This window comes from Molossus molossus, unplaced genomic scaffold, assembly GCF_014108415.1.
Source record: "Molossus molossus isolate mMolMol1 unplaced genomic scaffold, mMolMol1.p scaffold_m16_p_18, whole genome shotgun sequence".
In the NCBI taxonomy this organism is placed as follows: Eukaryota; Metazoa; Chordata; class Mammalia; order Chiroptera; family Molossidae; genus Molossus; species Molossus molossus.
The window spans coordinates 7,673,658-7,700,592 of record NW_023425353.1 but is presented as its reverse complement, the minus strand read 5'-3'; the positions used below and the strand labels follow the sequence as shown (position 1 = coordinate 7,700,592).

Below are 26,935 nucleotides of genomic sequence, written 5' to 3'. Positions count from 1 at the left end.
CATAGTAGTTGTTAACGATCTTTTGTATTTCCGTGGTGTTGGTTGTTACTTCTCCTCTTTCATTTCTGATTTTGTGTATTTGGGTTCTCTCTCTTTGTTTGTTGGTGAGTCTAGCTAAGGGTCCATCTATCTTGTTTATCTTTTCGAAAAACCAGCTCTTTGTTTCATTGATCCTTTGAATTGTTTTTTTGGTCTCTATGTCATTGATTTCTGCTCTGATCTTTACTATTTCCTTCCTTCTACTTGCTCTGGGGTTTTCTTTTTGTTTGCTTTCTAATTCTTTAAGTTGTGAGGTTAGACAGTCAATTAGAGATTTTTCTTGTTTTTTGAGGTAGGCCTGTAGTGCTATGAACTTCCCTCTCAAAACTGCTTTCGCTGCATCCCATAGATTTTGTGTTGTTGTGTGTTCATTTTCATTGGTTTCCAGGAAGTTTTTAATTTCTTCCTTGATCTCCTCGGTGACCCATTCATTGTTTAATAACATGCTATTTAGCCTCCATGTGTTGAAATGTCTTTGCATGTTCTTGTTGCAATTGATTTCTAGTTTCATGCCATTGTGATCTGAGAAGATGCTTGATATGATTTCAATCTTCTTGAACTTGTAGAGATTTAGTTTGTGTCCTATCATGTGGTCTATCTTTGAGAATGTCCCATGTGCACTTGAGAAGAATGTGTATTCTGTTGTTTTGGGGTGTAATTCTCTGTAGATGTCTATTAAATCCATTTGGTCTAGTGCTTCATTTAGAGTCTCTGTTTCCTTGCTAATTTTTTGTACAGAGGATCTATCCAGTGCTGTCAACGGGGTGTTGAAGTCCCCTGCTATGATTGTATTGTTGTCGATTTCTCCTTGGAAGTCCTCCAGAAGACTTTTAATATATTTTGGTGCTCCTATATTGGGTGCATATATGTTTATCAAGGTTATATCTTCCTGTTGGATAGATCCTTTCAATATTATGTAGTGGCCGTCTTTGTCTCTAGTTATGGTCTTCATTTTGAAAGCTATTTTATCAGATATGAGAATTCCTACCCCAGCTTTTTTTTGCTTTCCATTTGCTTGGAAAATTTTTTTCCATCCCTTCACTTTCAACCGATGTGAGTCTTTTGTTGAGAGGTGGGTCTCTTATAAACAACATATAGATGAGTCATGCTTTCTTATCCAATCAGCTACTCTGTGTCTCTTTATGGGAGCATTCAATCCATTTACGTTTAAGGTGATTATTGATATGTACTTATTTATTGCCATTTTTGTTTAGTGTGGTTCTATTTTTCTTCCCGTTTCTACTGCTAATTACAGCAGTCCTTTTAACATTTCTTGCAGTGCTGGTTTGGTGCTAATGTATTCCCTTAGCTTTTTTTTGTCTGGGAAGCTCTTTATTTGATCTTCTATTTTGAATGATAGCCTTGCTGGGTAGAGTAGTCTTGGATTCAGATTCTTGTTTTTCATGACCTTGATTACCTCATGCCATTCCCTTCTGGCCTGTAGTGTTTCTTGTGAGAAGTCAGCTGAGAGCCTTATGGGGTTCCCTTTGTAGGTAACCTGTTGCTTATCTCTTGCTGCTTTCAGGATTCTCTCTTTGTCTTTAATTTGTGGCATTTTAATTACTATGTGTCTTGGTGTGGGCCTGTGTGGGTTCTTCTTACTTGGGACTCTCTGTGCTTCTTGAACTTGAATGCCTTCTTCCTTCACCAAATTAGGGAAGTTTTCTCTCACTATATTTTTGAATATATTCTCTATCCCTTGCTCATTTTCTTCTTCTTCGGGGACTCCTATGATGCGAATATTATTACGTTTCCAGTTGTCCCATAGTTCTCTTAAGCTGTCTTCCTGTTTTTTAATAGTTTTTTCCTTTTGTTTTTCTGATTGGTTGATTTTTTCTACCCTGTCTTCTAATTCACTGATCCGGTCCTCAGCTTCCCCTACTCTGCTTTTTAAACCTTCCAATGTGTTTTTCATTTCTGATATGTCATTTTTTATCTCTTCTTGTTGGTTTTTAATTTCCAATTGGCTTATTTTCAGTGTCTCTATGTCCTTACTCATGCTGTTCAGCTTCCTCAAGATCATGGCTCTGAATTCTAGCTCTGTTAACATGCCTAATTGCTCCACATTGATCTCATCTTCGGTGGAGGTGTCTTGCTCTTTCAGTTGGCTTCTGTTTCTGTGTTTCACCATTTTAGCTATCACTGTGGGCTTTGGAGCCTGTCAAGTTTTCCCTGTGGGTGTTGGTGTTCTGCTGTTTGTGGCTCCCTCTCCTGTGTTTAGATGAGCGAGGGAGGACCCGCGTTGAACACCACTGTCAAGTCTTACTTTCCTGGTTAAAGTTGCCAGCCCAGGAAACGTACTGTTATCCTCTGGCTTTTTGCCTGGAGGCTAGCAGTCTAGGTTAATTGATGAGTTTTGGGTTGTCAGTTGATTGAAAAACTCCCTCTGGTGCTCAGCCAAGGGGCTTTCACGAGGGTGGGGCAGATGCTGGTTGTTAGTGAGCCTCAATTAGCACTTCAATGGCCCACAGGGTGGGGTTGGATCTCCGAGGGAGGGGCTGCTGCCTCTCCTCAGAGCCCTGGGAAGGAGCAATGTGGCCACCGTCCTGAGTGGCTGCACTCAGCCAAAGCTCTGAGCGCCCTCCAAACCCCGAGTGTCCTGACACAGTTCCAGTCCAGTCTGCCCTCCCTCCGCCGGAGCCCAAGGTGAGTGGCTGTGGGTGTTTCAGCCTCTGTCCCGGCTGCGCTGTGGGGCCGCCTGGGAGTGTAACCCGAGGGCCCTGCTCCCAGCTGAGGCCGCTGCCGAGCTGCCGACCGGGGCTCCCAGCCCCGTCTCGCGCCTTCGCAAGCCTACCGGGATGGAGTCAGTGTCCCTCGTTGTCTGGTCCTCGCAAGCTGCTTTTCTGTTGGTTTTTCCCGTCGAATTGTCTGTGTTATAGTTGTAATTCCAGTTTGGTTCTGGGAGACGGTCTGTGTAGCTCCGTTCACTCCGCCGCCATTTTTCGGTTCTCACCTTGGTTTTTAAATATTATGGTTTGTATTGCATAGAAATCACAATTTCAAAATTATTTCAGTGTTATAAAACTCACTTCTTATCAAAGTTCCCATTGCAGATAAGGCTCGTGAAGCAGGAGGTTACTCTAGTAGCTGCTGTGAGCATTGGGGTCGGCACAGGTGCGGAGTCCTCCTCTTCTTCCCTCTCGATGTGGGATAGCTTGAGGCTGTGCAATGTGTCTGCTCCCTCAGATGGATTTTGGGGTGGGAGGTTGGGAGGGAGGTCCGATGAGAAAAGAGAGTTGATAGAGGCCACATGGAGTTGTCTTGCTTTTCAGAGGCATTTCCTAACCTAAAGCCATATTTTTCAGTCAGCTTTACAACAATAGAAAATGATATTCTAGTCTAAAAATAGAGAAATAATGCTTTATATCTAAAGAAGATGGTTTCAATTGTTCAAGTTCATTTATAAGCCCGATTTTGTTTCTTTAGCTCACTATTTTGTGTCTTAGCTTTTTAAAAAACTAACTGGACTCATTTTGTTTTTCTCTTATGATTTATCCTCATCAAAGTATTTGTTTCTTTTAGTTCAGTTTTGATGAGGTATAATTTACCTACAATATGTCCATTTTAAACATACCAGTCAATAAGTTTGAGGATATTCATACAGCCTTGTAACTCCATCATCCCAAGTAAGACGGGGATAAAGAATAGGTGTCAACAAACTTTTTATAAAACAGGACAGACAGTAAATGTTTTAGACTTTGTGGCAAAGTGATTGTGCCATTCATATACTTCCACCAATGAGCTCTGTGTGAGTTCTAGTTGCTTCATATCCTTGCCAACACTTGGTATTGTCTGTCTTTTACTTTTCTGTTCCAGTCTGTATTCTTTTTGTTTCTTTTTCTTAGTATCACCAGCTAGACCCGCCAATGAAATGTTCAATAAAGGTGGCAACACTAGACATCCTTGCCACTTCTCTAGTCTTTGGGAAAGCTTGTCGTCTTTTGCCACTAACTGTGATGTCAGCTGTGTGCTTCTTACAGATGTTCCTTATGAGTTTGGAACAGTTCCCTACTGTTCCTAGTTTGTTATTATAATGGGTGTTTGATTTTTTTCAAATCCCTTTCTGGCATTTATTGATATGATCATGTGGCATTTCTTTATTCTGTTCAAATCAAATTATATTGATTTTAGAATGATGAAACAACCTGTATTTCTGTGGTAAACCTCACTTGCTCATGATGCATTATCATTTTTATATATTTCTGGATTCAACTTACTCATATTTTCTTACGGTCTTTTTACATTTATGTTCATGAGGAACAGTAATCTGTAGATTTTTCTTGAAATATCTTTATTTTGTTTTGGTATCAGGGTAATGGAGACCTCATAAAATGTATTGGGAAATAGTCTTCTCTTTATTTTCTTAAAGAGTTTGTGTAAGACTGGTAATAACTCTTTCTTACTGTTTGGTAGAGTTTACCAGTGAACCCACCTGGGCCTAGGTTTTCTTTGTGAGAAGGCTTGTGATAGTTTCAATATATTTGACAGATATAGAAGTAATAAGGTATTCTACTTGTCTTTGTGAGTTTTGTAAGTTGTACTTTTTAAAGGAATTTTGTCCTTTTCATTAAAGCTATTTGTCTGTCTTATCCTTTTAATGGGATGTCTCTCTTTCATTTCCAGTTTTGGTAATCTGTATCTTCTCTTTTTTATTCTTGGTCTGTATAGCTAAAGGCTGGTGAATTTATCAATCTATTTAAAGAAACACGTTGTAAAAATTGATTTTATCTATTTTTGATTTGTTTTCTATTTCACTAAACTGCTTTTATCTTTATTATTTTTCTTTTCTACTAATTTGGGTTTACTTTGCTATTCTTTTAACAACTTCTTAAGTTGGAACCTTGGATCATTGATTTATAGATCTTCCTATTTTTTCCTCATGCATTTAAATTCATAAATTTTCCTCTAAGCACCACATTAGCTGTATCTCCCAAACTCTGATACGTTGTGCATTCATTTTCCTTCATTCTACAATATTTTCTAAAGTGCCTTTCACTTAGGATATATAAAGCCACAAGGAGAAAAAGGTGAGATAAAACAAAATCATAGTTCTTTTTCTTGAGCTCATCATAAAGCTAAGATTGCAAGGCAACTATGCAGACTGAATTACAAAGGGTCACAGGCTCCTCCGAGAGAAGACTGGACACATGGACTGCTGTCACCTTTGGAAGACAGGAAGAGGTTGGTGGCAGTCAAAACGAGTGGGTAAGAAGGGAGTGACTGGATTATTACATGCTCTTAAAGGTTCAGTGTTACCTGTGATGAGAATTTAGAATTCCTGGAAGACTCGAGCCCCAGGAGAATCTGTACCCATTCATTAGCTCATTTTTATGTCCCTCTACCAGGTACTTATAAGAAGGATTTGGTGGCAGGACAGGAGACCTGAGAGAGTTCCCTCAAGGCACAGAGTATAGGGTAGACCGGGAATACCCAGAAATGCCCAGCTCTGGCCCTGCATGAGTTCAAGGTGTCGATCAGCTGTCGTTGAGGAACAGGCACAAACCTCATCCACATCCCAGAACCTTCACAGAGATACAGCAGAGGTCAGCCGCTGGGGGAGGGGCAGGTAACCTGCTGCTTCCCCCCAGTATCAGTGCCAGGCAGAGATTGGCTGCTGCTGCTAGAAATCTTGACCTCGTCTTGTAATTGTATTAGGAGAATGCACCTGTCACCAGGAGAGGGCCAGAACATAAAACAGAAGTATTGTCGCTCTTCGGCCTGGTGCTAGGGACACTGATTCCATGTGGCTGTGCACTTTTGCCGACTGGTTGGGCCTCGGTGCAGGACATGTCTGCTTGGTACACTGACTCAGCGGAGGTGACTGCTCAGGGTTCCATCTCGGGTTGGTGTTTCTTTTGAGAGTTGCCTGTTGACATTCTTTGTTCAATTCTATTTGAGACGTACTTATTCTTGTGGGTACTTAGATGTTCTTAGACTGAGGCACATATTTAGGATATCAGCCTTTATTATGCACATTGTAAATATATGCCTAGTTGTGCCAGTTGCTTTTTAATTTCGAGAAGGCTTCTGTCTTCCATATGGCAGTTTTACATTTTTGTGTAGACAAGTATATCATTTCCCTTCAATCATGATTTCTCTCTGCTTTCATGAAAACTCTAGTACTGATTTTTTTTCTGAGGTATTATTTACATATGGGATGGGCAAAAGTAGGTTTATAGTTGTTCCTATGGAAAAAACACAAATTAATAAACAATAATACCAGAATAAACTGTGTTTCACAGACTCATAGCTGTAAAGCTACTTTTGCCCCCTCCACCCCCGTATTCCAGAATGCCCAGCTCTCAAGTGTGCAGTGTGGTGCGTTACACTCAAGTGTACATCCCCGTAATCCCTACCCAGATCATCACCCAGAAGCTCTCTTGGGCCCCTTCCCTTGTCATGGTCACACCCCAGTCCTCAAGAGGTAACTGCTGTTTGACTTTCATTATCGTAGATGTCTTCACCTGTTCCTGGCCTGCACACAGCAGCCCCACTATGTGTTCTTTGGTGTTTGTCTTTTTTCACTCCGAGGTTCAGCCATGCTATATAAATAGTTATTTTTTATTGTTTTACTTTATATTATTCCATTGCATGAATTACCACAATGTATGTCACTTCTGTTGATGAATATTTGGGTTGTTGGCAGCTTTGGGATATTATGAATAGAGCTGTATGAATACCCTTGTACATGAGTTTTTGTGAGTTTAGGTATTTGGGTATACACACAGGTAGAAATGCTGTGTCATAGGATAAGATGTATATTTAATGTAATAGATATTGCCAAACTCTTATCCAAAGTAACTGAACCAATTTAAAACTCCCCTAAAAGGCATGTACTAATTAGTCTTCCCTTATTGGAGAGATCCTTTTTGTTTTATATATTTTTAGGAAAAGTTCTATTTTAGTTCATTTTCCAACTATAATATCCAGTGTGAGATTATTATTTTGTATAGTTGAGTGACAAAACACAGGTTTGTGGAATGTAACAGTAGGCCAAGGCCTAATACCCTTAGCACATCCCAGCATTTAAAATATGACTGTTCAGGAAAAGCAGTCATTCTATCTCCAGTACATTCCTTTAACAACTTCATTTCAGCATGTGTAAACTCTTAAGGTGAGTAGAAGGTGATGTCAGGTTCAATTTTTGTTGTGCCTTTATTTGTGTCAAGGCATAGAGGGGACTTTATTATGTGTCTTAATTTAGCTGGCTATATTTAAATAAAAAACAACAACAAAAAGTTTACCCTTTAAGGGATATGGGAGAATAGTGGTCTGTTGTCTCTAAGTTTCTTTTTTTACATGGAAATCTAGAAATCACATCCTTAGTGTATTTGAGACCCTCAAGACTATGAGTCTCCCACTGACCCCTCTAAAGAGCACTCACATCTGTACCTGGTTTGGTAAGTGAAATGGTGTGATTGCAGAGAATAGTATACAGATGACATTGCCTAAGACAGAGGTTTGGATGTTATCCTTTGTAGAATAGTTGAAGTGCTTAGGACATCTTCAAAGTCAGATATCATAAACAGCATACGTTTCCCCAAAGATGGGACCACTGTCTCTGTTACTTACTAACCTGGGGTGTTTTCACCCTGGCTTAGACTCTAAGTAATTTAGCCTCAACAGAGGGGCCAGTCCCCAGTCCCTCATTTTGCTCAATGGCTTCTGTGCTTTTACCCCTGAATTCATAAAGACATTTTGTGTGGGAATTTCTCATTTCCCCATTTCCTGCCCTTGGACATGCTGGCACTGACTACTCACCAGGTGAAGTGGCAAGAATAGCAAGGAGCAGGCTCTCCGGGTGCTGCTTTGTGGTGTCCTCACACCCACCTGGCCCACAGCAGGTGCTGTGGCGTGCCCTTGGCTTCTGACCAGCAGTCCAGCCTTGCCCATTCTCTTCTCTTTTCAGTTGCCTTGGTTCTGACAAGAAGCCCCACTAAATAGAGGAACATTATGTGGTCTTTTAACTTACCCACAGACCTGCAGAGCCCAAACCCGTGTCAAACAGGACTCTGCTGGGAGGATTCCAAAGGTGTGTGAGTCATGGCTGCTTGGGGCTGACGTGAGAAACACCAGCCAGGAAAGAATGGTGTTCGTTTCTGCCACTTTCCCAAGAACAGCACTGAAAACCAGGGGCTTAAACCCAACACCCACTATGTACCAGGCCCTGTGTTACTACACTCCACATGCTTGTCAAAACAAGCACAGATATCTTCGAGTGAGTATCAGGGTTGAAGAGGTTTCATACTAGAACAACATAAGATAAGCCGCCAGACAAGCCGCACCTTGAGAAGACCGTCCCAGCTTCCTTTCACCTGAGGTGCACACCGTCCTCCAGGAGGAGGCAGGCCTGTTCCGGCATCTGCACATCGCTGGGTTCTTTCCTGGGCTCCATGTCAGTGGTTGTCAGACTTCAATGTGCTCACATCACTCCATAAGGTTGGCGATATAAAGCCAGCTGTCCTACAGTTAAGAGCAAGTTAAGATAATTTATGGAAATTTGAAGCTGACTTGAGTACTTTCTTCCTATACTACATACCAGTGTGCAGCTTAATAGTTTGATTTCTACCTCCCTTTCCCCTTCTATTTGGATTTCTCTTTTTCTTTATGCTGGGGGGTTGCCTTGGCAAGCCCTGCCTGATCTTGGTCTTGTTTGCTCTTTCCACAATTACAGTCCACCAGTTTCTTTCAGAACACACAGGTCTAGTTTGTGGAAGACAAGACATATATTCAATAAAAAAGGAAAAAATTCTAAGGAAAGGTAAGGTGATGTGCATGACCCTGTTTGTGTATCAAGAGTCAGTTCCCGCTACATGAGGTTTTATAGATCGATGGATGGATGGTTAGTTCACTGATTCATTAATAAAAATGTACACTCAATCTTTCATATGTACAAGGACTGTGCATGGGGTAACACCTACTAACCAGACAAGTGTGGTTCCTGCCCTTTGCCTCTGCCTTGCTCATGGTCTGGGAGGTGAGACAGACGCTTATTTGAATATAATGAATATTTATTTCAAAGACAAAGGTGGGGAAAATCAGAGTAGAGCAGCTGGTCCACTCTGAGATCAGCAGGTCGCAGCATTTTCCTGCTATTGGGTCTGAGTTCTAAGGTGTGAATAGTCATTACCTAGGCGAAAAGGGATTCAATTAAGGCTGAACAGCCTAGGCAGAGGGAATCTGTGTGAAGGCGCTCGGGGTGAGGCTAGTAGCTGAGAGTGTGGATGGGGGTCAGGTGGCTGGAAGTGAGCCAGTTCCTTCAGAACCTTGAAAACCATGAGTGATGTTTTACTTTATCCCAAAAGCAATAGAGCATCACAGAAGGCTTTAAACAGAGGTGGTCACTTTTGTTTTGTTTGTTGACCTGCTTTTCTAAAGCTGCCTCTGGCTTCTCTGTAGAATGGGTTGGGATGGGGGTGGTGGTGGAGGGAATGGAAAGGTTGGCATAGATGAGTCAAGCTGTTGCGGTTTTCCAGGTGAAAGTTATTGGTAGCTTAGACGAGGGGTGCACTAGAGAGAAATATGCAGATTAAAGAGAGTAGACCAATTTAAATGGACAGGATAGGCTTGGTCACTAGCATGTGAAGACAAACGAGGTGCCAAGGACAACCCACAGTTCTCTGGCACAATCACCTGGGTGTACTATATCCATGTTGATTGAGATGGGGAACCTAGTAGAGGATGGACTTTGTTTTTTTAAGTCATCTTTATTGTTGAATATATTACAAATGTTTCTCCCTTTTATCTCTTTTGACCCCCTCCCCCCAATACCGCCCCCATCCTGTCTTCCCCACACTATTGTTGGTGTCCATTGGTTATGCATACATGCATAAAAGGCTTTTGATTTATCTCATCCTGCCCTCCCTCCCCACTTCCCTTATAGATTCATCAGTCTAACAACCAATTTGTACTTCTTAATTCCTTCATCTTTTTCACCCCTCCTCCCACCCCCCACCCATCTGGCTAGCAAGAAAAAGTTCTCTGTATCTATGAGTCTGTTTCTGTTCTGCTTGCTCATTTTGTTTGTAGATTTAATTGTTGATAGATATGTATTAATGCCATTTTATTCTTATTTTTGTTCTTCTCCTTCAAGAAGACCCTTCAACATTTCATGTAATACTGGTTTGATGGTGATGAACTCCTTTAGCTTTTTCTTGTCTGGGAAACTCTTGATATGTCCATTGATTCTAAATGATAGCTTTGCAGGATAGAGTAATCTTGGTTGTAGGTCGTTGCTTTTCATCACCTTGAATATCTCTTGCCACTTCTCTCTGGCCCCCAAAGTATCTTTTGAGAAATCAACTGACAGTCTTATGGCAGCTCCTTTGTAGGTAATGGACTGCTTTTAAGATTCTCTCTTTGTATTTGACCTTTGGCATTTTGATGATGATGTGTTTTGGTGTGGAACTCTTTGGGTTCAACTTGTTTGGGACTCTCTGTGCTTCCTGGACTTGTATGTCTGTTTCCTTCACCAAGTTAGGAAAGTTTTCTGTCATTATTGTTTCAAATCGGTTTTCAATTTCTTGCTCTCTCTCTTCTCCTTCTGGCACCCCTATGATGCAAATGTTGGCATGTTTGAAATTGTCCCAGAGGCTCCTTATACTATCCTCATTTTTTTGGATTCTTTTTTTGCAGTTCTGATTGCTTCCTTATATTCCAAATCGATAGTTTACTTCTTGACTTTACCTACTCTACTATTGATTCCCTGTAAATTATTCTTTATTTCAGTTAGTGTATCCTTAATTTCTGACTGGTCCTTTCTTATGTTGTTGATGTTCTCACTAAGTTCCTTGGAGGTCTCCTTAAGTTCCTTGAAGGTGTCACTAAGTCCCTTGAATGTCTCACCAAGTTCCTTATAACCTGTGTTTTGAACTCTGCATCTGATTGATTGCTTATCTCCATTTTGTTTAGTTCTTTTCCTGGAGTTTTTTTCTGTTCTTTCATTTGGAACATGTTTCTTTGTCTCCTCATTTTGGCTCCTTCCCTGTGATTGTTTCTATGTATTAGGCAGAGTTGCTATGTCTCCTAGGCTTCGTAGGGTGGCCTATTGCTGTACGTGTCCTGTGGGATACAGTGGCACAGCCTCCCTGATCACCCCAGCTGGGCCCTCGAGGTGTACCCCTCGTGTGAACTGTACACCCTTCTGTTGTAATTAAGTCTTGATTGCTGTTGGCATTTCAATGGGAAGGATTTACTCAGGCTGATCAGCTGCAAAAACTGGCTCTGCCCACTAGCCACTATCCTCTGAATACCTTGGAGGATCAGCTGTGTAGGGGTCCAAGACTTACTTCAGCAGGGCTCTGGTACCCACTGAGTCCACTCATTGAGTGTGTCACTTTTGGAGGTGGTTGGATGGTGGTGTTTCAATATGGTCTGAAGCTGTCCACTGGGTGTACTAACTCTGGGGCAAGGCCAGCCTCTGCCTGTGTTTTATCCATGGCCACCCGGCATAAGCTACAGAGTGATCTGCAGATGGCTGCTCTTTTGCTGGGCTTGGAGTTGTCTAGGAAAAACTGAGTTGTGAACCAAGGCTGGCTGTTTCTAGTGCCAGGCCTGGGGCCACTTAACTGGAGGTATGGGGCTTGCTGAGACCAGATGCTGCATGTTTGAGAGATTTTAAGAAACTCTGAAGCAGGATCCAAGGCAGGCCAATCCTATGGTAAAGCCACTGGAAACAGCTTGGCTGGGCCTGAAAGTTGGGTGGGGCGGGGCCTCAGGGGATCACCAGGGCGGGACAAACAGTGTGAGTCAGGTTGCTGGAGTCCCAAATATGGTGCCTGTCTACAGCCCTAGGGAAGGGCTCACCAAAGCAACAAAGGCCTTCACCAGCACATTTGTCCAGGAGAAAGCTGCCCCTCTAGCCCTCGTCCTGAGGTCAAACAGCTCAGTTCTTCCCTGTATGTCCCTGGCACCCCTCAAGCTGCCTCCCCTTCGAACTCAGAGGGAGCAAGTCTGAGTAAGTCAGTGCGCGGGCCCTTTAAGAGGAGCTGCCTGGGGCTCCCGCTGCTGCAGTCTCCCTGAGCCTCAGTTCCCACTGGTTTTTCCAGCCAGAGGTTATGGGGACTTTTCTTCCTGGCATTGGAACCCTGAGCTGGGCGCCTGGTGTGGGATGGGGACCCCCCTCACTCCTCAGGGAGGACCTTCCAGTTCGGGGTACCCTGCTAATTTTTATCCACCACACATGGGTGAGGGACCAGCCCATCCGCCTCTGCCCTCCTACCAGTCTTCTTGTGGCTGCTTCTTTAATCTTGTAGTTGTAGGACTTCCATTCAGCTCGATGTCAGGCAGTTCTGAAGGATGGTGGTTCTGTAGTTTAGTTGTCATTTTTTTTTTTTTTTTTTCATGCTCACCCGAGGACATTTTTCCATTTTTTGTTCAGGTAGAGTGGGAGGGAGAGAGAGGAACAGAGAAAGAGAGAGAGAGAGAGAGAGAGAGAGAGAGAGAGAGAAACATCAACGTGAAAGGGACACATCGAGTGGCTGCCATCCTCTCGACCAACTAGGGCTGGGGACAAACCGCAACCGAGGTACATGCCCTTAGCGGGAACTGAATTTGGGTCTCTCGGGACCGCAGGCAGATGCTCCAGCTGCTGAGCAAAACTGGCCAGGGCTAGTTGTCATTTTGATGTGGTTGTGGGAGGAGGTGATACCATGTTTACCTACCTGACATCTTGACTGAGAGTTGAAGATGGACTTTGGATTGGACGGTGAGATCGATTGAGGGACATACTGATTTTGAGTGAGTGGCCTGGTAGATACTGGGTGAGCTAGAGAGAAATTCCAGATAGATTTTTATCATATATATATATATATATAGTTATATTTTATTCCTTACCTGAGGATGTGGGGTTTTTTTAAAATTGATATTTTTAGAGACAGGGAGAGAGAAACATAGATTATTTGCCTCCAATATGCACCCTGACTGGGGATCACACCTGCAACCCAGGTTATGTACCTTGACCAGGAACCAAACTCACAGCCTTTTGGTGTAACGGACAATGCTCCAACCAGTTGAGCCACCTGGCCAGGGCTCAGATGGATGTTTAAAGAAAACATCGGTTTGGGTTGGCTAGCAGCTTTGTGAGTCCTGTAATTTTGACTGGAATGTCCAACATGATTGAAATTTGCCAATGTCACAGATTATACTAATAAAACCTTTCTTCTGTATTTATTAAATAAACCATCTTAAACACCTGCTATATGCCAGATGCTATTCTGAGGCTTTGATTCATTAAGACACCTTAACCCATCTCGCATCCTTAAATGCTAATCTTCCACTCCTCTCCTGCCTTCAGGGTTTTCCAGTACGCTGGCCTGACAGGTAGGATGTGGTTTGTGAGAGGAAAAGAAAAGTCAGGTTTTGTGAGAATTTTGTTAAGAGTGTTACTTCAGTTTTTAGTCCTTAGATTTACTATATATAATTTAGTTATAGTTTAAATATATAAAACATTTTAAGCGTAGAGCCTTATTTAAAATGCTTATTAATTATCATTTCAGTTTTTATATCTATAGTTGTTCCTCGCTTATCGCAGTCAATCCGTTCCAGACTCTAGCGGTTGCACCTGGCGGTGAAGGATTCCTGGGGTGCTCGAATACATAGGCCTACAGTCTATACGTACAGTCATTTTAATTTTAATTGTAATAGAGGGTATATGATTGACTCAGACAACTGAGTGTGTGCTGTATCATTTTCACTGTCTCGATCAACTTTTTAATGAATATATTTGAAAAAACCACAATAGAGCAAAGCTGCGAAAGTTGAATTGTGAAATGGCGAGGGACGACTGTATATACAACTCAGTGGGTTTTTTTAGAGAGAGTTAGAAACATCCATGTGAGAAACATCGATTGGCTGCCTCCTACACACCCCCTACTGGAAATCAAGCCCGAAACATGGACATGTGCCCACGCCAGGAATCAAACCAGGACACCTCTCAGTCCATGGGACTGACACTCTATCCACGGAGCCACACTGGCTGGGCCAATTCAGTGCTGTTTTATTCTATAACTTGAGTCTCATACAATACAGGGTTTTGTTTTTAAATTCTGAGCATATTATAGCTTTTAAATGTCTAAAATATTAATTATTTTTTACTCATTTTATAGCTGTATAGGTTGGTGCTATGTCCCTGTGTTTTTTTTAATCCTCATCTGAGAATATGTTTATTGATTTTTTTTTTTTTTTTTAGAGAGGAAGAGGGAGAGAGCAAGAGAAGCATCGATGTGAGAAAGAAACATTGATCAGTTGCCTCCTGTACATGCTGTGACCGGGGAACCAACCTGCAACCTAGGTACGTGCCCTGACCAGAAATCCAACCCACCACGTTTTGGTGCATGGGATGACGCTCAACCAGCTGAGCTACCGGCCAGGGTTGTCCCTAATTTTTAAATAAGAAATCACTTAATTAAAATGTTACCATAGTGGCCCTGACCTGTTTGGCTCAGTGGTTAAAGCGTCAGCCCACGGACTGAAGAGTTGTGGGTTCGATTTCGATCAAGGGCACGTACCTCGATTGTGGTTCTGTCCCCAGCCCTGGTTGTGGTCGTGCGGGAGGCAAACCAGTCAGTGTGTCTCTCTCACATTGATTTCTTCCTTTCTCTCTCTTTTTCTCCCTCCTACTCTATCTGAAAATCAATGAAAAAATATCCTCGGGTAAGGATTAAAAAATATATATATTACCATAGTGTGTCCTGGTGGGTATGACTCAGTTGGCTGAGCATCATCTAATGCACCAAGAGGTCACTGGTTCAATTCCTGGTCAGGGCACATGCCCAGGTTGTGGGCTTGATCCCCAGTAGGGCACGTGTAGGAGGCAGCTGATTGATGTTTCTCTCTCATTGATGTTTCTCTTTTTCTCTCCCCTCCTCTCTCTCTGTAATCATTAAAAACACATATATATATTTTTTTCCCTGCTGAGGATTTATTGGCGTAAATGGAACCATATAAAAATGTAAGTTATGAAAACCACAATCAAGATGTGCCCTCCCCACCCAGCCCCCCGGACCCAGGTCCCTAAAACCCCCTTCTGAGGAAAGGAGAGGAAAGGGGAGCCCGAAACCACCTAAGAATGCTGCAGCCCCTGGGCCTGTGCAGGGCCGTCCGACTGGGGTGGAAGAAACCTGGTGCTGGCTCAGTGCATCCTGTTGTGGGTGGAGCAGGACAGCTCATGCTGGCCCTTGAAGTCCAGGTCAGTGGTGAAGTCCAGGTCTCGATTGTTCTTGGCAATGGGCCGCATGCCAGTGGTGTCAGAGATCTTGCCTGTCTTCACCATCAGGTAGTCCTCCATGTAGAACATCATCTCTTCCAGTGTGCATATAGGGACTCGGGGCTGGTGGAGAAACCTGTCCTCTTGTACAGCAGGTAAACTCGATGTTGAAGTAGGCCACCAGGGCATGTATGCACGTAGTCATTCTACTTCTCTTGCAGGCAGAAGGGTGAGGTGAAGGTCAGGTCTTCTACCTTCACCATGTAGATGTCCACCTCTTTTATGAGGCAGGCATTGGTGACCAGCTGCTTGGGGTCCACCACATCCACCTGGGGCTCCTTGATGGCTGCGTCTTTGATGCAATACATGTCAAAACCATACACATTCTCCCACCAGTGGATCTTGTAGTCTTTGTACTGCTGGTTCTCGATGGCTGTCGTATACAGCATGGCTCGGTCTGGGAAGATGAGGCCATCGGGCTCCAGCCACTTGTCTCGAGCATAAAGCACGGTGTTGAGCATTGACTTGTAGAAGAGACAATAGCCCATCCACTTGCTGATGATGATGCCAGCCTTCTCCACCAGAAGCTCCTCCTCCTCCTCCATCTTCCCCTTGATGATGGTCACCACATGGTCTAACTTGTTGGCTTTGACGATCTCCACCACATAATCAGAGATACTGGAACACTTGATCCCAATGACCTTTCGGGCACTGACCTTGGCAGCAAACATGCAGAGAACCCCCATGCCTGAGCTCACGTCCAACACCACTTTGTCCTTGAAGAGGTGCCAGTTGTGAAACATGAGTTGTGGTAGGTGAGGGTGCACACCTTGTCTTCAGCATCACCTCCTGGATACAGAAGTGAGCATAGGAATCACAGTAGTAATCTTTGGACATCATGTCCTCAGCTTTGGGCTTCTCATTGCTTTCTGCTTGGCCACAGGAGACCTCCATGATGCAGTTTGCAGCCTCGGCTGCCACCATATTTACCCGCAGCTACTCCTTGAGCCACTGAGGCCACCCCCTCCTTCCTTAAAAACATATTTTGAAAAACAAAAAGAAAATGTTACCATAGTAAGTTTCCAGTTAAGATGGTGGAGTAGATAAATGCCATGCTTGTCTCTCCTCCCATGACCACATCAAAATTACAACTAAATTATAGAATAACCACTTGAAGACTAGCTGAACAGAAGTCCTATAACTGAGGATATAAAGAGGAAGCCATGTTGAGACTGGTAGGAGGGGATAAGAAGATAAACTGGCTGACCCCACACCCTAATGTGTTGGTTGAGAATTAGGAGGGATACTCAGCTGTAATGGTCCCCCCTGAGGAGTAAGTAGTCCCAGCCCCACACCAAGTTCTAAAGCCCAGGTTCCAGTGCCGGAAAGAGGAGTCCCTACATCTGGCTGTGAAAATGAGTGGGGATTTTATTTCTGTGGGTGAGACAGCGGGCTGCTGGAAACACAGGTGTCTTCTTAATGGCTTGTATATAGACTAACTTATACACAGGATCATTCTAAACTCCTGTGAAGGGAGAGCAGATACTGAATTGTATGGCTTCAGGGTGAGGGCTGAAGTGGCATTTCCATCTTTCCTGTGTTGAGCCTTCCTCCCACAAATCTGCATCTGCATTTGACTTAGTGAATACCACTTGCCCCACACTGATGACTCCCTGAGACCTCTCTCCACCCAACTGTTGCACTGTTGGCTGGAAACTCTTTCAGTGGCAGCAGCCAGCATTGGTCCACATTGCAGTCTTTCTTAAAAACTCTCAAATGTCTGTAGTCCTTAGGCAAGTAGTGGCTGGCCTCTGTATGCCCTGTGTCTCTTGCTGAGTGGTCCCAGGCTCTGGACTGGCACCAAATCTAAATCTGCACTAACCTGGTGAACACTTACACAACGCTGGTGATCCCTGAGACCTCACCCTACCCAACTCATGTGTCACCTGAGGCTCTTTCAATGGCTGTGCCTTGCAGGCAGCTAGCAGGTGGTGGCTGGCTTCCAGGTGCCCTGTGCCTTTTTCTGAGCGTCCTCAGTTCAGTTTACAGTGTGATCTCTCTAGGCCCATGCACCTCCTGGCCCAGCCCAGACAGCTACCAATCTCAGATCACTTTGTAACTTCTAACAGGTGGCCCAGGTCCAGTCAGAGGCAGCAGCTGACCTTGGCCTGCACTGGAGCCCTTCACAAGAGGCCCCAAAACCAACACATCTGGTAGCTTGCTTCAGACCACAATAGAGCACCACCCAACTAGCTCCATTAGTGGCACACCCAAAGGGTGGTCTCAGTAGACAACAGAGCCCTGCTGTGGCAAATCTGCTCAGGGGAGGTCAGGTCCTTCACAGCAGCTCATGTGCTCTGGTCATGGACAGTCCTCACAGACAGCCTGAGAGTCAACCCACCCACTGATGTGCCAACAGCAATCAAGGCTGGCTCAGCTACAACTAAGAGGACACATAATCCATACAAGGTACAATACTGGAGCACTGTCTCAAGGTGCCCCAGGGAGACTGCGCTACTGACCCCACAGGACACCTACTACCTAAGGCCACTCCTCCAAGACTGGATGAAATGGTAGAACTTCCTGATACATAAACAAACACAGAGAAGCACCATCATGAGAAGACAAAGAAATGTCCCAAATGGAAGGGGGAAACTCCAGGAAAGGAACTAAACGAAATGGAGGCAAGCAATCTACCAGTTCAAAACAATGGTTATAAGGATGCTTAAGGAACTTAGTGAGAACTTCAACAAATAGATATGAATATAAAAAAGACAAAGAAACCATAAAAAAAAAAAAAAACCTACCAGAAGTGAAGAATATAACTGAAATGAAGAATACACAGTAGGTAAGCAATAGCAGAGTGGATGAATTAGCAACTTGCAAGACAGGATAGCAGAGATCACCATTTGGAACAGCAAAAAGAAAAAGGAATTTAAAAAATGAGGGTAGTTTAAGGTACCTCTGGGACAGTGTCGAGTGTAACAACATTTGCATCATAGGGGTACCAGAAGGAGAAGAGAGAGCAAGGAATTGAAAACCTATTTGAAGAAATAATGACTGAAAAATTTCCTAACCTGTCAAAGGAAATACACATAGTAGTAGTGCAGGAAGCACAGAGAGTCCAAACAAGATGAACCAAAGAGGCTCACATCAAGATATATCATAATTAAAATGCCAGTGGTTAAAGACAAAGAGAGAATCTTAAAAGTAGCAGGAGAAAGGCAGTTAGTTAACTACAAGGGAGCTTTCATGAGGCTGTCTGCTGGTCTTTCAACAGAAACTTTTCAGGCCAGAAGGGAGTGGCATGAAATATTCAAAATGGTGACAAACTAAAACCTACAGTCAACAGTATTCTACCCAGAAAGCTGTCATTTAAATTTGAAGGAGAGATAAAGAGCTTCCCATACAAGTAAAAAAGGAGTTCATCACCACCAAACCAGCATTACAAGAAATTTTAAAGGGACTTCTTTAAGGAGAAGGACAAAACAAGACATAAATATGAATAATAAAACGGCAGTATCTGTACCTATCAATAATCACTTTAAATGTCAATGGATTAAGTTTGCCAATCAAAAGACATAGGGTAGCTGAATGGATAAAAAAAAAACTAGAGCCGTATATGTGATGACTGTAAGAGATCCACTTCAGATTGAGACACACACAGAGTGAAAGTAAAGTGATGGGAAAAGATATTTTATGCATAGGAAATGGAATAAAATCTGGGCTAGCAGTTTTTATATCAGACAAAATAGACTTTAAAACAAAGTCTATAATAAGAGACAAAGGCCTGTGGCTCATTGGTTGAGTGTTGACCCATGCACCAAGAGGTCACTGGTTTAATTCCTAGTCAGGGCACATACCCAGGTTGTGGACCAAATCCCCGGGTGTGTGTGTGGGGGGGTGTATGCAGGAAGTGGCCTATTAATGTTCTCTCTCATCGATGTTTCGATCTCTCCCTCTCCCTTCCTCTAAAATCAATAAAGAAAAAATAATAATTTAAAAAAAAGAGAGACAAAGACATTTCATAATGATAAAGGAATCACTCCAACAAGAGGATATAACCCTTGTAAATATTTATGCACCCAACATAGGAACACCTAAATTTGTGAATCAAATATTGATGGACATAAAGGGAGAGATGGACAACAATACAGTCATAGTAGGGGACATTAACACCCTGTTGATATCAGTGGGTAGATCTTTCAGACAGAAAATCAAGAAGGAAATAGCAGCCTTAAATGACATATTAGACAAGATGAATGTAAAACATTTTAGAGCATTTCTCTTCCTAGCAGCAGAATACATTCTTTCCAAGAGCAAATGGAACATTTTCCAGGAGAGGCCATATGTTAGGCCACAAAAATATGTCTTAATAAATTTGAGAAGACTAGATTCCAAAATGGCGGTGGAGTGAACGGAAGCTACACAGACTGTCTCCAAGAACCAAACTGGAATTACAACTATAACACAGACAAATTGACGGGAAAAAGCAACAGAAAAGCAGCTTTCGAGGACCGTATAACCAGGGACACTGACTCGATCCTGGTAGGCTTGCGAAGGCGCGAGATGGGGGCTGGGAGCCCATGGTCGGCAGCTCGGCAGCGGCCTTAGCTGTGAGCAGCGCCCTCAGGTTACACTCCCAAGCGGCTCCACAGTGCAGAGCCGGGACAGGGGCTAAAAAAGCCACAGCCACTAACCTTGGGCTCCGGCAGAGGGAGGGCAGACTGGACTGGAACTGTGTCGGGACACTCGGGATTTGGAGGGCGCTCAGAGCTTTTGCTGAGTGGCAGCCACGCAGGACGGTGGCCATATTGCTCCTTCCCAGGGCTCTGGGGAGAGGCAGCAGCCCCTCCCTTGGAGATCCAACCCCACCCTGTGGGCCATTGAAGTGCTAATTGAAGCTCATTAACAACGAGCATCTGCCCCACCCTCGTGAAATCCCCTTGTGCTGAGCACCTGAGGGAGTTTTTCAATCAACTGACAACCCAAAACTCTTCAAGTAACCTCGACTGCTAGCCTCCAGGCAGAAAGCTAGAGGATAACAGTACCTTTCCTGGGCTAGCAACTTTAACCAGGAAAGTAAGACTTGACAGTGGTGTTTAACATGGGTCCTCCCTCGCTCATCTAAACACAGGAGGGGGAGCCACAAATAGCAGAACACCAACACCCACAGGGAAAACTTGACAGGCTCCAAAGCCCACAGTGGTAGCCAAAATGGTGAAACACAGAAACAGAAACCAAATGAAAGAGCAAGAGCCCTCCACTGAAGATGAGATCAATGTGGAGCAATTAGGCATGTTAACAAAGCTAGAATTCAGAGCCATGATCTTGAGGAAGCTGAACAGCATGACTAAGGACATAGAGACACTGAAAATAAGCCAATTGGAAATTAAAAACCATCAAGAAAAGGTAAAAAATGACATATCAGAAATGAAAAACACATTGGAAGGTTTAAAAAGCAGAGTAGAGGAAGCTGAGGACCGGATCAGTGAATTAGAAGACAGGATAGAAAAAATCAACCAATCAGAAAAACAAAAGGAAAAAACTATTAAAAAACAGGAAGACAGCTTAAGAGAACTGTGGGACAACTGAAAACGTAATAATATTCGCATCATAGGAGTCCCAGAAGAAGAAGAAAATGAGCAAGGGATAGAGAATATATTAAAAAATATAGTGAGAGAAAACTTCCCTAATTTGGTGAAGGAAGAAGGCATTCAAGTTCAAGAAGAACAGAGAGTCCCAAGTAAGAAGAACCCAAACAGGCCCACACCAAGACACATAGTAATTAAAATGCCACAAATTAAAGACAAAGAGAGAATTCTAAAAGCAGCAACAGATAAGCAGCAGGTTACCTACAAAGGAAACCCCATTAGGCTCTCAGCAGACTTCTCAACAGAAACACTACAGGCCAGAAGGGAATGGCATTAAGTAATAAAGTCATGAAAAACAAGTATCTGAATCCAAAACTACTCTACCCAGCAAGGCTATCATTCAAAATAGAAGGTAAAATAAAGAGATTCCCAGACAAAACAAGGCTAAGGGAATACATTAGCACCAAACCAGCACTGCAAGAAATGTTAAAAGGACTGCTGTAATTAGCAGTAGAAATGGGAAGAAAAATAGAACCACACTAAACAAAAATGGCAATAAATAAGTACATATCAATAATCACCTTAAATGTAAATGGACTGAATGCGCCCATAAAAAGACACAGAGTAGCTGATTGGATAAGAAAGCATGACCCATCAATATGTTGTTTACAAGAGACCCACCTCACAACAAAAGACTCACATAGGTTGAAAATGAAGGGATGGAAAAAAATTTTCCAAGCAAATGGAAAGCAAAAAAAAGCTGGGGTAGCAATTCTCATATCTGATAAAATAGACTTCAAAATGAAGGCCATAACTAGAGACAAAGAAGGCCACTACATAATATTGAAAGGATCTATCCAACAGGAAGATATAACCTTGATAAACATATATGCACCCAATATAGGACCACCAAAATATATTAAAAATCTTCTGGAGGACTTCCAAGGAGAAATCGACAACAATACAATCATAGCAGGGACTTCAACACCCCGTTGACAGCACTGGATAGATCCTCTATACAAAAAATTAGCAAGGAAACAGAGACTCTAAATGAAGCACTAGATCAAATGGATTTAATAGATATCTACAGAGAATTACACCCCAAAACTACAGAATACACATTCTTCTCAAGTGCACATGGGACATTCTCAAAGATAGACCACATGATAGGACACAAACTAAATCTCTACAAGTTCAAGAAGATTGAAATCATATCAAGCATCTTCTCAGATCACAGTGGCATGAAACTAGAAATCAATTGCAACAAGAACATGCAAAGACATTTTTATACATGGAGGCTAAATACCATGTTATTAAACAATGAATGGGTCACCGAGAAGATCAAGGAAGAAATTAATAACTTCCTGGAAACCAATGAAAATGAACACACAACAACACAAAATCTATGGGATGCAGCGAAAGCAGTTCTGAGAGGGAAGTTCATAGCACTACAGGCCTACCTCAATAAACAAGAAAAATTTCTAATTGACTGCCTAACCTCACAACTTAAAGAATTAGAAAGCAAACAAAAAGAAAACCCCAGAGCAAGTAGAAGGAAGGAAAGAGTAAAGATCAGCACAGAAATAAATGACATAGAGAACAAAAAAACAATTCAAAGGATCAATGAAACAAAGAACTGGTTTTTTGAAAAGATAAACAAGTTTGATGGACCCTTAGCTAGACTCACCGAGAAACAAAGAGAGAGAACCCAAATACACAATATCAGAAATGAAAGAGGAGAAGTAACAACCAACACCACAGAAATACAAAAGATCGTTAACAACTACTATGAACAATTATATGGCAACAAATTCGACAATCTAAGCGAAATGGACAAATTTCTAGAAACACACAGTCTCCCAAAACTGGACCCGGAAGAGATAGAAAACATGAACATACCAATAACAACTAAGGAAATTGAAGAGGTAATCAAGACTCTCCCAGCAAACAAAAGCCCAGGCCCAGATGGCTTCACATGGGAGTTTTACCAAACATTCAAAAAAGAACTAACACCCATTCACCTCAAACTATTTCAAAAAATTCAAGAAGAAGGAAGACTTCCAAACACGTTCTATGAGGCCAGCATAATTGTAATTCCAAAACCAGAAGAAAGAAAACTACAGGCCAATATTCCTGATGAACATAGACACCAAAATCCTGAACAAAATATTAGCAAATCGGATCCAGCAATACATCAAAAAAATTATTCACCATGACCAAGTGGGATTCATTCCAGGGATGCAAGGCTGGTACAATATTTGCAAATCAATAAATGTGATATACCACATAAACAAAATGAAGAATAAAAACCTCATGATCATATCAATAGAGGCTGAAAAAGCATTTGACAAAATCCAGCATCCATTTCTGATATAAACGCTCAGCAATGTGGAAATAGAGGGATCATATCTCGACATAGTAAAGGCCATATATGAAAGACCTACTGCCTTTATCATACTTAATGGACAGAAACTAAAAACATTTCCATTAAAAACAGGAACAAGACAGGGATGTCCACTTTCACCACTTTTATTTAACATTGTACGGGAAGTCTTAGCCACAGCAATCAGACAAGAAGAAAAATAAAAGGGATCCATATTGGAAAGGAGGAAGTGAAACTGTCTTTATTTGCAGATGACATGATATTATACATAGAAAACCCTAAAGACTCCCATCAAAAATCTACTAGACTTAATAAATGAATTTGGCAAAGTAGCAGGATACAAAATTAACGTCAAGAAATCGACGGCATTCTTGTACACCAATGATGAACTCACAGAAAGAGAAACTGAAAAAACAATCCCATTTACCATCGCACCAAAAAAATTAAGATACCTAGGAATAAACTTATCCAAAGAAGTAAAGGACCTATTTGCAGAAAACTACAGGTCATAGAAAAAAGAAATAGAGGAAGATATAAAAAAGTGGAAGCACATACCCTGTTCATGGATTGGAAGAATTAACATCATTAAAATGTCCATACTACCCAAAGCAATCTATAGATTCAATGCAATCCCCATCAAAATACCAACGGCATATTTCACAGAACTAGAACAAATACTTCAAAAGTTCATATGGAACCAAAAAAGACCCCGAATAGCCACAGCAATCTTGAAAAAGAAGGACAAAGTAGGTGGGATTACAATACCAGATATCAGGTTATACTACAAAGCGACTGTAACCAAAACAGCCTGGTACTGGCACAAGAACAGGCATATAGACCAGTGGAACAGAACTGAAATCCCAGAAATGGACCCAAGGCAATATGCTCTATTAATATTTGACAAAGGTGGCAAGAGCATACAGTGGAGTAAAGACAGCCTCTTTAATAAATGGTGTTGGAATAATTGGACAGCTACATGCAAAAAAATGAAACTAGACCATCAATTTACACCATACACAAAAATAAACTCAAAATGGATAAAAGACTTAAATGTGACCCATGAATCCATAAAAATTCTAGAAGAAAATGTAGGCAACAAAATTTCGGACATCATAGGAGCAGAATTTTCACTGATACATCACCTAAGGCAACAGAAACAAAGGAAAAAATGAACACATGGGACTACATCAAACTAAAAAGCTGCACAGCAAAAGAAACAATCATCAAAATGGAAAGGCAACCCACTGTATGGGAGATCATCATTGCCAATGCTGTATCAGATAAGGGGTTAATTTCCAATATATATAGAGTGCTCATACAACTCCACAGAAGGAAGACAAAGAACCCAATTAAAAAATGGGCAGAGGAGCCGAATAGACACCTCTCCAAACAGGACATACAAATGGCCAAGAGATATATGAAGAAATGCTCAACATCACTAATCATCAGAGAGATGCAAATTAAAACAACAATGAGGTATCACCTCATACCTGTCAGAATGGCTGCCATCAACAAATCATCAAACAACAAGTGTTGGTGAGGGTGTGGAGAAAACGGGACTCTAATACACTGCTGGTGGGAATGCAGACTGGTGCAGCCACTATGGAAAACAATATGGTGCTACCTCAAAAAATTAAAAATTGAACTTCCATTTGACCCAGTGATCCCACTTCTAGGAATATTCCCTAAGAAGCCTGAAACACCAATCAGGATGAATATATGTACCCCCATGTTCATAGCAGCACTATTTACATTAGCTAAGATCTGGAAACAGCCCAAGTGTCCATCAGTAGACGAATGGATAAAAAAGCAGTGGTACATATACACAATGGTGTACTATGCAGCAGTAAGAAAGAAAGATCTATTATCCTTTGATACGACATGGAGGGACCTGGAAAGTATTATCCTAAGTGAAATAAGCCAAGTAGAAAAGGACAAATACCACATGATCTCACTTATATATGGAATATAATGAACATAACAGTCTGAGGAATACGGTAGACCCAGAAACATGGAAGTAGGGCACAGACTGACATTTCTCAGAAGAGGGGGTGGAGGGGGTGGGAATAGATAAACCACAGATCTTATATGCATGTATGCATGACCAATGGACATGGACAACTAAGCCGGGGACGGGGCGGAGGTGGGGTGGGGAGGGGCGTGCCAATGGGGTAAAAAAGGTGAAATATTTGTAACAAAAAAATAAATAAATAATTTAAAAAAATAAATTTGAGAAGACTAAATATCAACCATTTTCTCCAACCACAATGGTATGAAACTATAAATAAATTTCACACAAAAAAACCTGAAAAACACAGAGACAGAAGCTAAATATCATGTTATGAAACAATGAATGGGTTAACAATGAGGTCAAAGAAGAAACCAAAAGATACCTTGAGATAAATGAAAATGAAGACAAAATGACCCAGAATCCATGGGACACAGCAAAAAGCAGTCCTAAGAGGAAAAATTGTAGCCATCAAGCCTGCCTCAGGAAACAAGAACAATCTCAAATAAGCAATCTAACCTTACATGTGAAGAACTAGAAAAAGAACAACAAACAAAGCTCAAAGTTAGTAGAAGGAAGAAAATAATAAAGATTAGAGTGGAAATAAATTAAATAGAGTCTGAAAAAACGGTACAGAAGATAAATGGAACTAAGATCAATGAAACTAAGAGCTGATTCTTTGAAAAGATGCAGAAGATTAATGATAAACCTTTAAGTGGACTCATCAAGTAAAAAAGAGGAAGGACCCAAATAAAGTCAGAAATAAAAGAGACAAGGTAACATCTGAGTTAATAGTAATATAAAAGATTATAAGAAAATACTACAGACAATTATATGTCAACAAATTGGACAGTGTGCAAGAAATGGATAAATTCCTAGAAACATAAAATTTTCGAAGTCCAAAACAAGAAGAAACAAAAAATTTGAACAGACTAACTGCTACTAACATAATTGAATCAGTAATCAAAAAACTCCCAACAATAAAAGTCCTGGACCGATGGCTTCACAGGTCATTTTTACCAAACATTCAGAGAAGTAACATCTACTCTTCTCAAACTATCTCAAAAAATTCAAGAGGGGGGAAGGCCCCCGGAGTCATTTTATGATGCCAGCATTACCCTGATTCCAAAACCAGAGAAAGACATTACCAAAAAGAAAAAAATTACAGGCCAGTATCCCTAATGAATATAGATACAAAAATCCTAAACAAAATATTAGCAAACCAAATTCAACAATACATGAAAAAGATCATACACCATGATATTTATTCTTGGGATGCAAGATTGGTTCAATGTCCACAAATCAGTTAATGTGATATACCACATAAACAAAATGAAGGATAAAAGGCATGTATCAATAGATTTAAGAAAAGCATTTGACAAAATCCAGCATCCATTTATGATAAAAATTCTCAGCAAAGTGGGATTAGAGGGGCTATACTTCAACATAATAAAGGCTATGTATGACTAACCTACAGTTAACATAATTGGTGATAAAAAGTTAAACATGTTTTCCTCAAAATTACGTAAAATACAGAGATGTCCTCTCTCACCACTCTTATTCAACATAGCATTGTAAACCCTAGCCACAAGCAGACAAAATAAATAAAAAGACACTCAGATTGGAAAGGAAGAAGTAAAACTGTCATTATGTATAGATGACATGATACTTTATATAGAAAACCCCAAAGATTCCACCAAAAAAAC

The 26,935-nt window shown here is 41.6% G+C and overlaps 1 protein-coding gene and 1 pseudogene across 2 annotated transcripts in view; one reads left to right on the top strand and one right to left on the bottom strand.

Moving 5' to 3' along the window:
* SLC25A26 (solute carrier family 25 member 26) overlaps nt 1-26,935 on the top strand; it is a 189,846-nt gene that overhangs the window by 104,193 nt on the left and 58,718 nt on the right. The window lies entirely within an intron of this gene.
* On the bottom strand, nt 15,170-16,228 carry LOC118633467 (annotated as a pseudogene).